General features: G+C 40.0%; 1 protein-coding gene across 8 annotated transcripts in view; it reads right to left on the reverse strand.

Moving 5' to 3' along the window:
- Positions 1-9,038, reverse strand: part of LOC110494585 (inositol 1,4,5-trisphosphate receptor, type 1b) — a 157,106-nt gene extending 148,068 nt beyond the window's left edge. For 7 of the 8 annotated variants that reach the window (XM_090206110.1, XM_090206109.1, XM_090206108.1 and 4 more), the window contains exon 1: positions 8,829-9,038. The gene's annotated coding sequence lies outside the window, so the exon portion shown is untranslated. The remainder of the gene's footprint in view (positions 1-8,828) is intronic. The other variant, XM_090206112.1, reaches the window with a different exon arrangement.
- Positions 9,039-14,017: the final 4,979 nt, after the last annotated feature.

Genomic DNA, 14,017 nt, shown 5'->3' on the forward strand with positions numbered 1-14,017 from the left:
GGCCAACCGTGGAAAAATGCTTATTTAAATTATCATGGATTTATCGGTGGTGACAGTGTTTCCTATCCTCAGTGCAGTGGGCAGCTAGGAGGAGGTGCTCTTATTCTCCATGGACTTTATAGTGACAAATGTGACGATGGTTCGAGCTCTGGATGCTGATTGGTTGAAAGCCGTGGTATATCAGACCGTATACCACGGGTATGAGGAAAAATGTATTTTTATTGCTCTAATTACATTGGTAACCAGTTTATAATAGCAATAAGGCACCTCTGGGGTTTGTGATACTGTACATGGCCAGTATACCACGGCTAAGGGCTGTGTCCAGGCACTCCGCATTGCATCATGCTTAAGAACAGACCTTAGCCATGAATATATTTGCCATATACCACACATCCGTGGGCCTTATTGCTTAAATATAAAATGTACATTGGGGTGTGGGCAGGGTAATTGTCCATTGAAAGGCAGGGGAGGGGGGGGGGGGGTAGTGGCTATTCAGCATGATAAAATGTCCATTGGGGTGGAGGCAGAGTAGGATGTCTGTATTGCCAGGATCTGAGTGATGGAATTGGGGAGAACAGGCCATGGCTCGGGTGGCTTAGGTTCCTGATGATCTTCTTCGGAGAGGGTCGAGTGTGTCGGGAAGGAAGGAGGTGATGTGGTCTTTGACTCTCAAGGCACTTCATGATGACGGAAGTGAGTGCAAAGGGTCAGTAGTCATTCAGTTCAGTTACTTTCCCTTTCTTGGGCACAGGGATGATAGTGGTCATCTTGAAACAGGTGGGGATAACGGGCTGAGCTAGAGAGAGATTGAAAATGTCCAAAAACACAACAGCTAGCTGGGCTGCACTTAGTCTAAGGGGACAGCTAGGGATGCCGTCTGGTCCACAGTTTTTGACTTGGTAAGTTTTGGAAGAAACCATTGGTATCACATCTATGCATTTTTTCTAAATCCGGTGTCTGAGTTGGTGTATTCATTGATGTTATAAGGGCGGCAGGTAGCCTAGTGGTTAGAGCGTTGGGCATGTAATTGAAAGATTGCTAGACTTAATCCCCGAGCTGACAAGGTAAAAATCTGTCGTTCTGCCCATGAATATGGCAGTTAACCCACTGTTCCTAGACCATCATTGTAAATAAGAACTTGTTCTTAACTGACTTGCCTAGTTAAATATAGGTTAAATAAAAAATACCCAGAGGTGACCCGGAACATACTCCAGTTCACATGATCACCACAGTCTTGGTGCTTGGATTCTGATTGGTCAGACCAGCATTGTACAGACCTGATTACCAGAACTTCCTTCTTCAGTCTTTGTTTGTAGGAGGCGGGGATCATAATGGTGTGGATGGGCATATAACACGAATGTCTAGCAACCCAAAAGGTTGAGTGTTCCAACTTCATCATGGACAACTTTAGCATTTTAGCTAATTACCAACCTTGCAACTACTTAGCATGTTAACCATTCCTTTAACTTAACTCCTAACCCTAACCTAGCTAACGTTAGCCACCTAGCTAACATTAGCCACAACAAATTGTAATTCGTAATGTATCATACGTATTGTAAATTCATAACATACTGTACGAATTGGAATTTGTGCATTTCGTAACATAAACAAATTTTAATTTGTAACATATACAAAAAGGATGATGGTCATCCACAAATGAATACACCCATACGAAACATAACATATCATACTAAATGGAGTGTCTAGGAATAAAACGAAACGCTATGAGATCAGGTCGCAGAAGCTTGCCATCAAAATAAAATTAAATGCTTGCTACCTTGGTTAACTACGTAACTAAATAAGTCTGTTTTCAACAAATCAACTATTTTAGACTATTGTATATTGACCAAGCAAGAAAAATAAACATGCAATTATTACTGAGTGAATGAAGAAAATCATTTAGAAACAAACGCTTCCAGACGTTTAAATGGTCTGTCGAAGTGAATGTGTTAAGATCAGGATTAATAGTATAAATGGTTAGAGTTCCTGCCTGTGGATCAGAACAATGCGGGTTTCCCTCTTGAAGGAGATACACTACATGGCCAAAAGTATGCGGACACTACTCCAAATTAATGGATTCTGCAATTTCAACCACACCTGTTGCCGACAAATCTCCATAGCAAACATTGGCAGTAGAATGGCCCGTACTGAAGAGCTCAGTACATTCAAAATGGCACTGTCATGGGATGCCACCTTTCCAACAAGTCAGTTGGTCAAATTTCTGCCTTGATAGAGCTACCCTGGTCAACTGTAAGTGTGGTTATTGTGAAGTGGAAACGTCTAGGAGAAACAACGGCTCAGCTGCGAAATGGTAGGCGACAAGCTCACAGAACGGGACTGCCGGGTTCTGAAGCACGTAGTGCGTTAAAATCATCTGACCTTGGTTGCAACACTCACTACCGAGCTCCAAACAGCCTCTGGAAGCACCAGAACTGTTTGTCAGGAGCTTCATGAAATGGGTTTCCACAGCCGAGCCTAAGATCACCATGCACAATGCCAAGCGTTGGCTGGAACAGAGTAAGGCCTGCAGCCATTGGACTCTGAAGAAGTGGAAACGCGTTCTCTGGAGTGATGAATCACGCTTCACCATCTGGCAGTCCGACTGATGAATATGGGTTTGACACATGCCAGAAGAACGCTACCTGACCCAATGTATAATGCCAACTGTAAAGTTTGGTGGATGAGGAATAATGGTCTGGGGCTAGTTTCTCATGGTTCGGGTTAGGCCCTTGAGTTCCAGTGAAGGAAAATCTTTACACTACAGCATACAATGACTTTCTAGACGATTCTGTGCATACAACTTTGTGGCAACAATTTGGGGAAGGCCCTTTCCTGTTTCAGCATGACAATGCCCCCATGCACAAAGCGAGGTCCATACAGAAACAGTTTGTCGAGGTCGGTGTGGGAGTATTTAGAAAAATATTGATTTAATAGTTTTAACAGCCCCTCCCGACACACACCCACTTATTTTAATTCATTAGATGGCTCTTAAAAATAGCCTTTGGGTTTCTGGAGAGGCAGACAAATGGCAGTGTGGGGTGTGTACTACTGCGTGCATTTTGCTAGAAAGGAGGAGAGACCAGGGCCCGTCTCCACAAAGCGTCTCAGAAAAGGTCCTAAGAATCCTGTTAAACCCAGTTAAGACAAAAAAAGCTCAGAGTAGGTTTTAGGATGATGTTCAGTCACTGCTCAGACAAACTCTGAGCCAGGAGTAAAATCAACTGTCAACTCTTAGTAATGACAGTTTGAGGTACCGCAAAGGAAGTGATAGTGATGACGGCTCATAGCAAATTATGGGGAATAAACCAATCGCGATGAGGCATCGCCAGCTGTGAAATGTATAGCAGGTTTCATACAACCACGAGTGTGACTATACATCAAATGTTGCAATGGTAAAAAGTTTGATATCATTTTCACCTGAAACGATCACTTTGCTTACTCTAAAAAGGTTGGCATACATATTTCTTTCTTTTTTACCAATCCCAATATTTTTTATAATGTGATAGACACATTATAATGTGATAGGCATTTTGCACTGAATCATACAGGTTTAAAAGCAGAATATCACACTTGTCAATACTATTAACCAACTCAATTGTTTTGGCACAGTAGTTACTTGCCGATAATGTGGGATAAAATGTTTGAAAGGTCTATCATTTTTACCCAAACGCAAATAAATGTTTTCAATTGCCCACTTATAGGCATCTTTTATAACAACGTGATATTCTGCTTGAAATAACACGCAGCTTAATGAAATAATTGAAAGAAAAGCTGACTATTTATTAGTCTAGTGGTTGTAAGTATTTAGGCATACAGTGCCTTGCGAAAGTATTCGGCCCCCTTGAACTTTGCGACCTTTTGCCACATTTCAGGCTTCAAACATAAATATATAAAACTGTATTTTTTTGTGAAGAATCAACAACAAGTGGGACACAATCATGAAGTGGAACGACATTTATTGGATATTTCAAACTTTTTTAACAAATCAAAAACTGAAAAATTGGGCGTGCAAAATTATTCAGCCCCTTTACTTTCAGTGCAGCAAACTCTCTCCAGAAGTTCAGTGAGGATCTCTGAATGATCCAATGTTGACCTAAATGACTAATGATGATAAATACAATCCACCTGTGTGTAATCAAGTCTCCGTATAAATGCACCTGCACTGTGATAGTCTCAGAGGTCCGTTAAAAGCGCAGAGCATCATGAAGAACAAGGAACACACCAGGCAGGTCCGAGATACTGTTGTGAAGAAGTTTAAAGCCGGATTTGGATACAAAAAGATTTCCCAAGCTTTAAACATCCCAAGGAGCACTGTGCAAGCGATAATATTGAAATGGAAGGAGTATCAGACCACTGCAAATTTACCAAGACCTGGCCGTCCCTCTAAACTTTCAGCTCATACAAGGAGAAGACTGATCAGAGATGCAGCCAAGAGGCCCATGATCACTCTGGATGAACTGCAGAGATCTACAGCTGAGGTGGGAGACTCTGACCATAGGACAACAATCAGTCGTATATTGCACAAATCTGGCCTTTATGGAAGAGTGTCAAGAAGAAAGCCATTTCTTAAAGATATCCATAAAAAGTGTAGTTTAAAGTTTGCCACAAGCCACTTGGGAGACACACCAAACATGTGGAAGAAGGTGCTCTGGTCAGATGAAACCAAAATTGAACTTTTTGGCAACAATGCAAAACGTTATGTTTGGCGTAAAAGCAACACAGCTGAACACACCATCCCCACTGTCAAACATGGTAGTGGCAGCATCATGGTTTGGGCCTGCTTTTCTTCAGCAGGGACAGGGAAGATGGTTAAAATTGATGGGAAGATGGATGGAGCCAAATACAGGACCATTCTGGAAGAAAACCTGATGGAGTCTGCAAAAGACCTGAGACTGGGATGGAGATTTGTCTTCCAACAAGACAATGATCCAAAACATAAAGCAAAATCTCCAATGGAATGGTTCAAAAATAAACATATCCAGGTGTTAGAATGGCCAAGTCAAAGTCCAGACCTGAATCCAATCGAGAATCTGTGGCAAAAGATCGCAAAGTTCAAGGGGGCCGAATACTTTCGCAAGGCACTGTACGTCATGAGAATAAGGCCTCATAAGAAATCATTGTCAAAAGTGCAAGCGGTACTGTTGCATGTAGGTCTAGATTATTTATGGATTGATCATGAAGGAATGTTTTGATATTTCTATAACTCCAAAGCAATTGCCTGTCTATGGTGCAGGAAGCACTGAATCTCTGCCTTTTTCTATTATCAAGACACCTGCTGGTAACTCTTCATTAATTGGTTAGGACAGCTCATGGAGGTGTCCTAAATAGTTGTAGACTCGGTGTGCCTTATTACTGAAGAGGCTTCATGCATAGATTTTATTTTCACCCGTAAGAGTAGGAATAAAATGTCTCTATTCTCAGCACTTATGACCAATTGTCTACTCGGAGACACTTTGTGGATGCAGGCCCAGCTCTCAGACTCTCATGGAAGAGGTAATTTCCATCATCCGTGAGATGCACGCCATCCCTACGGTACTTCCCGGGGACACAGTGCTTTATGTCTGAGTGGAGGATTGTGGGCATGCACCTGTCACAGAGAAATGCAAACACCAGCTGGTTGACAGAGCGCCTGGCCATCTCTGTGCTTTTTGATGTCCTCGTCGCACTGGAACATCTAATTCCTCCACTGTGTGCTGTCAGAGTAGATCACTGTTGTCCCGGGGAGAATTCAGCTGGACTACCTCCAAAATCAACTCGCATCTGACGCACCAGGGCTGTCCCAAGTCATTTCCACAGAGGAGGATGACTATGATATATTCAGTCACACCTCGCCTTGGCGAGAAATAATATTTCAGAACCCTTCCGATGAGAACAGCTCATCCATATTTTGCGCTCATTGTAGTCATCTAGCCAGCTACATTGTGTAATCGCATAGTAAATATTTGCTTCAGTCTTTGTTTCCTTGCTCTCGCCAATTGCTTTGAGCAATGATCAGTAGGATTATGAGCTGGGATATTCAATAAATAAAATATAAAAAGCACAACATTGTGAGGGTTCACAGGGAGAGCATGTGTTAAGCTGTATTATAATAGTCACCTTCCAGTGTAAAAACGATGGAAATTAAAAACAAAACTACAATTTAAGTCAGAATAGGCATCGTCTGAAGCCGAAAAAGGAAATTCACATGAGCACCACAAAGCCTATTCCACCCATACTCTACCAAGGTTTTCCAGCACACAACTTTGACCTACTACAGTAGCTATGTTGGTATTGTACTTCAAACTAAGTGTAGGCAGGTTGCTTGGGATTCAAAGCTTCTCAAACAGCCTAATTTATACTCTTCAGAAGGATAATGGACTTTACAGTGTTCCGCTATTAAAATGATGTATACCAGTTTATATTCATATATCCTTTGGCTGTATGCATTTGTAGATATAGGCCTATTGTAAATGTGTATTATTGTAGCGACACCATATTTATTGCAAAAAGAAATACAAGTACAAACATAACTTTAAGCTACATATTATTTTGACAGAGGTAATGAACTGTCCATTGATCAGCACAGCAATTTATAAAATAGGACCATGTTTGAAACAAGTGGTTGTGAGCTTATGCCAATATTACACAGGTAAGCTAATAGTTACAGAAATTAGGAATGCAGACAGGCTCTAACACACCACCACCTCACCTGTTGTTATGTTTGGCACCTAATGACCAAAAAAGGATGTTACTATGCCCCCCCCCCCATGACATCTATTGCTGAAATAAAATACAGGCATGCACCACATTACTACAAGACAACACAGCTCAATCAAGCCTGATGGTCTTGTAAGTATGAAAGCAAAGCTTGCTTTCATTTAATACAAATTTTAAAAACATGAAAACGAAGTGTAATGAGATAATGTCTTACTGTGGTGTGTGAAGATTCCAATGCTTTACCTTGTATACGGTACAAATCCCATTATTATGGAAGCACCTCCTCTATAAAAACTGTTTGAGAAGGTTTGAATCCTAAGCAACCTACCTACACATAGTTGGAAGTACAATATAGTTACGGTAGTAGGTCAAAGCTGTGTGTTGGAAAACCTTGGTAGAGCATGGGGGGGAAAAGACATTGTGGTGCTCGTGAATCTCACTTCAAATTTATTTTTTTGTTTTTAATGCATCACCAGCTGAGTGAGCTCTTTTATACTTTTCACTACAAGACACCATGTAACCTTTGAACTAAAGCTAGTCTCAATTGTTTTTGCATTAATTAACTGAGGTCATTTGGCAAAGTTTATTCCCCAGTTCAACATGTAAATATCTCTGGGCTTTTGCATGGGCAGTTAGTCCATGGCAGTATTCCTTTTATTGGAAATGGTGACGCACTCAAATTCTGTTGCGCCACAGGGCAGAGGTCCTCCTTTATATATCGGTTTAGGTCAAATGAACTTGAAATTAATGGTTTCAAATTATAGTTTTCAACACTCAACACAGCTCATGCAGGTTGCTGGGTAGTGATAGGCTACCGATACAAGTAAGTAATAATGGAAACACTTCAGTAAATTAGGGACATAAAGTATATTGAAAGCAGGTGCTTCCACACAGGTGTGGTTCCTGAGTTAATTAAGCAATTAACATCCCATCATTTTTAGGGTCATGTATAAAAATGCTGGGCAGGCCATTATTGTGGCTACCATGCCTATGCCCACATAGGATGACAATGCCCCTATCCACAGAGCACGAGTGGTCACTGAATGGTTTCATGAGCATGAAAACAATGTATGCCATGGCCATCACCAGATCTCAACCCAATTGAAAATGTATGGCAGTTTCTAAAGTGGCGCCTGAGACAACATTTTCCACCACCATCAACAAAACGCCAAATGATGTAATATCTCAGAAGAATGGTGTCGCATCCCTCTAATAATAGAGTTGAACAGATTTGTAGAATCTATGCCAAGGTGCATTAAAGTTGTTCTGGTTCGTGGTGTCCTAACGTCCTATTAAGAAACTATGTTGGCGTATCCTTTATTTTTGGCAGTTACCTGTACATGAAACCTACACTCAAACAAAAGATAGCTTCTGAATGTTTTTAAGTAGGCCTCACTCTTTATGGAATATTCTGAAAAACCTACAACTCTAATTACCTAGTGTCCAAACTGAAATGTCTGCAGACCTTTCCATTAGTACAAATCCTGCCCGAAACCATTGTGCCTCAACATCCCCAATATAAAAATGATCCAAACAGAAGGGAATATTGTAGCCATCTAGAATGTAGCAAATAGGTCTAACTGACTCCATCAGAACCATCTGACAATGCTTGTTTTTACGCTTGGTTTGTTGGCCTATTCTATCATTGATGTAGGCAACACTAATTGTCTTGGATAGGCTCCTAAATCATCAGGATGAAACAAAATTAGTAGTTTTATATATATATATATATATATTCAATTGATACATTATCATTACATTGTTATGCTACATTGTCAGTCTTTGCTTGTTGCTTAGGCTACATTGTTACATCTTTCATTTCCTGAAGCTGTCAAATGTAACCTAGTCACATAAACCAAAAATGTATCGGTGGCCACCTTGAAATTTCTCACAGCTCATTCAAAATGCAACAATCTGACATTTTAACGTCTGAAGTATCAGGTTTTATTCCACGATACAGACCAATTTTGGTGGTCTTGAAAACACAATGCATTAAAGACTATAGAATACATAGCCTACTATATCGAGGTAGACTATAACGCGTGGGTTCCTTGACAATTCATGTATGACGTTAGAGGATGATGCTCCTCTCAAAACTATGCTACAGGGTGAGAATCTGCATAAGACTTTACCTTCACAAAAGAAAGAATGAGGCGAAAAAATGATCGAATCGGGCTGGATCAGCAAACGTGAATTTCCACTGCGCCGTCCTCGTATAAATCCATGATCGCCGACTGAAACTCCAGTTAGAACAAAGCTTCTTTGACAGCTGAATTTGTCCTCAGTGGCAATCCGCTTCTTACCTCCTCCACATGCGCTTTGAAGAAACGCCCCTTTTGCTTATATTATATATATTTATTTATAAATATAAGCAAAAGGGGCGTTTCTTCAATGCGCATGTGGAGGAGGTAAGAAGCTGATTGCCACTGAGGACAACAAAATATATATATATTGCAGCAGTGGTGTTTGGGAAATGTTGTTTCAATGATAAAAACTGTAGGCTTAACTTGTAGGCTGCGATCCATTGTATGGTATTGACACTGAAGTTTGCAATTTAAAAATAGACATATTAATAGACTTATGTGTACAGCTGTTTTACTATTGCTGTGATGATTATTTTAGCGTATTAGGCCTTCTATTATAAACTGTGACACTATGAATAACTTTGTAGACTAAAGTGTAGGCTGAAGTGTGTCATTGTGAATGAACAATCTATTAAAACTGCAGTCTCTTTTTGGCAGTGATTTGTCCAGAGACAATTGGACCTATGTGGGTGTCTAGCATCAAAATAAATAGCATCAGAATAGCAACAGATTAATAGCTTAAAACTGTTCCTGATCTAAGCTAGTGTAGTATAGGCCAAAACATCTGACCACAGGAGGTTGGTGGCACCATAATTGACTGGAGCAGAATTAGAAAATGGTTAGACTGTAAACTCTCCTTCCAGACTCACATCAAACATCTCCAATCCAAAGTTAAATCTAGAATTGGCTTCCTATTTCGCAACAAAGCATCCATCACTCATGCTGCCAAACATACCCTCGTAAAACTGGCCATCCTACCGATCCTCGACTTTGGCGATGTCATTTACAAAATAGCCTCCAATACTCTACTCAATCAATTGGATGCAGTCTATCACAGTGCCATCCGTTTTGACACCAAAGCCTCATATACTACCCACCACTGCAACCTGTACGCTCTCGTTGGCTGGCCCTCGCTTCATACTCGTCACCAAACTCACTGGCTCCAGGTCATCTACAAGACCCTGCTAGGTAAAGTCCCCCCTTATCTCAGCTCGCTGGTCACCATAGCAGCACCCACCTGTTGCACGTGCTCCAGCAGGTATATCTCTCTGGTCACCCCCAAAACCAATTCCTCCTTTGGCTGCCTCTCCTTCCAGTTCTCTGCTGCCAATGAATGGAACGAACTACAAAAATCTCTGAAACTGTAAACACTTATCTCCCTCACTAGCTTTAAGCACCAGCTGTCAGAGCAGCTCACAGATTACTGCACCTGTACATAGCCCATCTATAATTTAGCCCAAATTACTACCTCTTCCCCTACTGTATTTATTTATTTATTTTGCTCCTTTGCACCACATTATTTATATTTCTACTTTGCACATTCTTCCACTGCAAATCTACCATTCCAGTGTTTTACTTGCTATATTGTATTTACTTCGCCACCATGGCCTTTTTTTTGCCATTACCTCCCTTATCTCACCTCATTTGCTCACATTGTATATAGACTTATTTTTCTATTGTATTATTGACTGTATGTTTGTTTTACTCCATGTGTAACTCTGTGTTGTTGTATTTGTTGAACTGCTTTGTTTTATCTTGACCAGGTCGCAGTTGCAAATGAGAACTTGTTCTCAACTTGCCTACCTGGTTAAATAAAGGTGAAAAAAAAGAATGTCACATGACATGGAATTTACCATGCACATGATGATGATGATGATGGAGGATGAAATCCCTGATTGAGTGATGTTTTGACCTTATTATATACTGTATCTGTTTGTAATAGAAGTGTTTTCCATGTCAAAAACAGAAACGTCAAAAACATCCACTCTCCCTTATAGCCAGGCCTCATGCTGTATATGCCAGTCTTAGAAGGGAAATTAGAGAAACACAGTCATTGTGTGGAAACGCTGCTGCCAAAAACACAAACTCTTCAACTCTGTCACTAACACTGTTCAATGAATTGTGTTTTATGAAAAGGATTCAACCGAGTCAGACACCTCAACAATTGAAACTGCATGGTCTATTTCCTCTAGGCTGTTGTTCACACAGAAAAAGATAATCATTCCTTGCCCTTGATGGAATATCCTGAAAAATGCAACTGTATTGTAACCATGCTGCAACTTAGAGAGCATGATGTGTTTTGAAAAGAATCTTCAGCTATGGTGGACAATGAACATAAACAAACAACCAGAGAAAGAAATTACAATTTGGTTACGATAACGCTAATTTAGTTTCTGTGCTCTCTCTTTCAGCTAGCAAGCTCTCTCTTTGCTTTCAAGTTTTGAAACTCTGACGTAGTGTGAGTGATCTAGTTCAGTTTAATATGCCCCATTAAGTCTTGTCTTTCTATTTTTTTAACTTCTGGAATTAGAACACAGACTAATCAGTGTACTCTGTCTAAAACATTAAAAAGCATCCATGCAACATTAAAGCCAGTAAAACACTTCCCAGATGAATTTACTACATTTAAGTGGTCCCCTGGCTGTTTCCAGATCCCACTTATTCACTTGTTGATTTTTTTAACAAAAATAACATTGAGATCACTTAAAGGTAGAATCTTTAGTTGAAACAATAACAAAGCGACACCCCACTTCTCTTTTGGTAGAAAGTTGAGGGATTGGCCTGGAGAAATGTAACCACTCTCAAATTCATAGACAGAGCAATGGATACAAGGACAGACCATCCATCTATACAGTGTTTGTTTATATTTACATTGTTTACAAACATTGGAGTAAAACAAGCTTATGTTTTGGGTTCTGATGGGGTACGACAGTTGAACTAAGCTCATGAGGCATTTATATTCTTCAAGAATCAATGGATATATCAATAATTTACAACTCCAAAAATTAATGTAGCAACTAAGGATTATAATTTTAATTAACAGTAAATAGCACGGTTTGAGATTGTTTCACCTACCACTGGAATTCAGCGGCGCACTAAGATGATCAGTTGAAAAGCTTGTAGCATTTGCCATACGTTTTTCAATATCGATGACTTCAGGATAAAGTGCATTTTTTTAAAATCTATGTCAGCATTTTTACCTAATCAACTATCACACCACTTACGTCCACTCAGATTCATAAATACAGTGCCTTCAGAAAGTATTCATACCCCTTGACTTATTCCACATTTTGTTGTACTACAGCCTGAATTCAAAATAGATTAAATGTATTTTTTTTCTCACCCATCTACACACAATACACCATAATGACAAAGGGGAAACATGTTTTTAGAAATGCAAATTTATTGAAAATGAAATGCAGAAATATCTTATTTATATACTGTAAGTATTCACACCCCTGAGTCAATATATGTTAGAATCACCCTTTGGCAGGGATTACAGCTGAGAGTCTTTCTCGATAAGTCTCTAAGAGCTTGGCATACCTGGATTGTACAATATTTGCACATACATTTTTTTTTCAAGCCCTGTCAATTTGGTTGTTGATCATTGCTAGACATTTTCAAGTCTTGCCATAGATTTTCAAGCCGATTTAAGCCAAAACTGTAACAAGGCCACCCAGGAACATTCAATGTCGCTAACTCCTGTGTATAGTTGGCCTTGTGTTTTAGGTTATTGTGCTGTTGGAAGTGAATTTGTCTCCCAGTGTCTGTTGGTAAGCTGATTGAACAAGATATTCCTGCAGGATTTTTCCTGTGCTTAGCTCTATTCCGTGTATTTTTATCTTAAAAAAAAATCTCTAGTTCTTGCCGATGACAAGCATACCCATAACATTATGTAACCACCACCATGCTTGAAAATATGAAGAGTGGTACTCAGTGATGTGTTGTGTTGTATTTGCCCCAAACATAACGTTTTCTATTCAGGACATAAAGTTAATTTCTTTGCCATATTTTTGCAGTTTTACTTTAGTGCCTTATTGCAAACAGGATACATGTTTTATAATATTTTATTCTGTACAGGATTCCTTCTTTTCACTCTGTCATTTAGGTTAGTATTGTGGAGTAACTACAATGTTGTTGATCCATCCCCAGTTTTCTCCTATCATAGCCATTAAACTCTGTAACTGTTCTAAAGTCACCATTGGCCTCATGGCGAAATCTCTGAGCGGCTTTCTTCCTCTCTGGCAACTGACTTAGGAAGGATGCCTGTAGCTTCGTAGTGACTGGGTGTATTGATACACCATCCAAAGTGTTATTAATAACTTCGCCATGCTCAAAGGGATTTTCAATGTGTGCTTTTTCATTTTTACCCATCCACCAATAGCTGCCCTTTCTTTGCGAGGCATTGGAAAACCTCCCTGGTCTTTGTGGTTGAATATGTGTTTAAAAATCACTGCTTGACTGAAGGACCTTACAGAGAAGTGTATGTGTGGGTTACAGAGTATTTTATTTGCCTTTATTAATCAGGGAGTCACCATTGAGACCAGTGTCTCTTTTACAAGGGAGCCCTGCATATACAGTACCAGTCAAACATTTGGGCACACCTACTCATTCAAGGGTTTTTCTTTATTTTTACTATTTTCTACATTGTAGAATAATAGTGAAGACATAAAAACTATGTAACAACACATATGGAATCATGTAGTAACCAAAACAGTGTTAAACAAATCCAAATATATTTTAGGTTTTAGATTCCCTCGAAAATGCCTCCTTTTGCCTTGTTGATAGCTTTGCACACTCTTGGCATTCTCTCAACTAGCTTCACCTGGAATGCTTTTCCAACAGTCTTGAAGGAGTTCCCACATATGCTGAGCAGTTGTTGGCTGCTTTTCCTTCACTCTGGAATGAGAAAGTGTGTCCAACTCATCCCAAACCATCTCAATTGGGTTGAGGTCAGGTGATTGTAGAGGCCAGGTCATCTGATGTGGCACTCCATCGCTCTCCTTCTTGGTCAAATAGCCCTTACACAGCCTGTATGTGTATTGGGTCATTGTCCTGGTGAAAAACAAATGATAGTCCCACTAAGCGCAAACCAGATGGGATGGCGTATCGCTGCAGAATGCTGTGGTAGCCATGCTGGTTAAGTGTGCCTTGAATTCTAAATAAATCACAGACAGTGTCACCAGCAAAGCACCCCCACACCATCACACCCTCTTCCATGCTTCATGGTGGGAACC

The sequence above is a fragment of the Oncorhynchus mykiss genome, chromosome 17 (genome assembly GCF_057628025.1).
Source record: "Oncorhynchus mykiss isolate SJ-2025 chromosome 17, ASM5762802v1, whole genome shotgun sequence".
Taxonomy (NCBI): domain Eukaryota; kingdom Metazoa; phylum Chordata; class Actinopteri; order Salmoniformes; family Salmonidae; genus Oncorhynchus; species Oncorhynchus mykiss.